At 57.5% G+C, this 1,575-nt stretch overlaps 1 protein-coding gene across 1 annotated transcript in view; it reads left to right on the top strand.

The window, feature by feature from the left end:
• Positions 1-420: 420 nt before the first annotated feature.
• The window catches only part of LOC119579308 (formin-binding protein 1 homolog), a gene marked incomplete in the record, with an annotated part of 64,819 nt that continues 63,664 nt past the window's right edge, over positions 421-1,575 (top strand). The window contains 1 exon segment of the mRNA XM_037927069.1: positions 421-523.

A 1,575-nucleotide genomic window follows, 5' to 3' on the forward strand; every position in this document is an offset into this window, starting at 1 on the left:
TGGGGGGCTAAACGCCCCCCGTCGGCCAGGTTCTGTCAAAGGCTCGATTTCAAAGGGATGGAAGGCACAGCAGATGCACGGGCAGCGATCCAGCAACTGAACGCTGTAGACTTTCTCAAGAGGCAGGCAGGCCTGGCCTGGGTTGCTCGCTACTCTGGAAATCTTCCAATTATTTTCCATCTCCTTCGGGAGGCCGAAGGCGAGCGGCGCTTCGGCGTGACTCGGGCACCTTGGTCGTGGGCGGCCGCGATGGCCAGAGGCGAGCAGGGACGGCTGCGAGGGCACAAAGGAGGAGATCCTCGTCGCATTTTTAGTACCAGCAGGCACCCGCGGGGGAGGGATGGGATGGGGAAGGGAGGTCGGGAAGGGGAGGGAGGGGGGGCGGGATGGAAGAGCGTGGCGGAGGGGCGGCCAGAGAGCAGCCCCGATCTAGTCGTAAGTTTCCTCCCGTATCGCTTCGGAGACGCAGGTGCGCGCTCGTGCGTCGGCAGGGTTTCCCTCCCCGTGCTCCGTGTCGGATAAGGTAGAGAAGGGTCGCAGCCCCAGCCTTTCCAATCACCTTTCTCCCCTTGTAGATTCGGATTCACCTGGCTACAGGGAATGCGCAGGGACCGCTCTGGTCTACCTGAAATAAACTCCGATTTTGAAAAGCGTTCGTATCTTGGAGCCGAAAAGTGCACGCCCTCGTCTGCTTTAGAAGTATTGCGTGCTTGCTGAGAGCTTCTGGAAGCGCAGCCAACAGGATTGCGAGTGATATTGCGCAGTGCTGAGAGCGTAACGGCTGGAAGTGTAAACAGTGACGGAGTGATAACGCGCAGAAGTGACGTGTAAGCCTCGAGAGGCCGAGGAATGTCTCCCTGCGGGAAGCTCTCATGTGAGACCTGCAGCCCGCGGTCACGTGTGCCTAGGCCTTAGCGTCCCCTGGAAGATCCCAGGGGAGGAGGCAGGCCTCTCTATGTGCCCAGGGGAGATCTCAGGGGCTCCAGGGCAGGCGGCAGGTTTGCCTCTACTTCTGAAGGATCCTAAAGGTCCAGAGCAGAGGGCAGATCTGTTTGTGGCCAAGGGAGATCTCAGCACCTGTCCGGAGAACCCTTCAGGGAAGGAGCAAGCCAGGGGTAGATCCAGGGAAAGGATCACCCCAGTTCATGAGAATCTCAGGGAATTGCATCTGGACGAGGGCATCCAGAGAAGGGAGTCGTGTCCATGGGCGCTGCCGAAGCCCCGAACCAAGCGCTTTCAGCCCTTGTTGGAAGGAAGGGTCAGGGAAATTAATGTCCAAAAAATGGCCATTCAGAAAACTTAGTTGAAGTTGGCAATATCCACCTGCAACCTCGTCAGTGTCCTCGTTGTTATGTGCAGTGATTTTAAAGAGACAAGTGTCCGGGAATAATGGTTCGGCAAGAGGTTGTTTAGTTATTTAGAGTAATGAGTGAGAGAGACACGGACGGACGGACGGACGGACGGACGGACGGACGGACGGACGACAGACGAGACGGGACAGACAGACAGGACAGACAGACAGACAGACAGACCGACAGACAGACACACACACACACACACACACACACACAACAC

This window comes from Penaeus monodon, chromosome 12 (genome assembly GCF_015228065.2).
Source record: "Penaeus monodon isolate SGIC_2016 chromosome 12, NSTDA_Pmon_1, whole genome shotgun sequence".
Taxonomy (NCBI): domain Eukaryota; kingdom Metazoa; phylum Arthropoda; class Malacostraca; order Decapoda; family Penaeidae; genus Penaeus; species Penaeus monodon.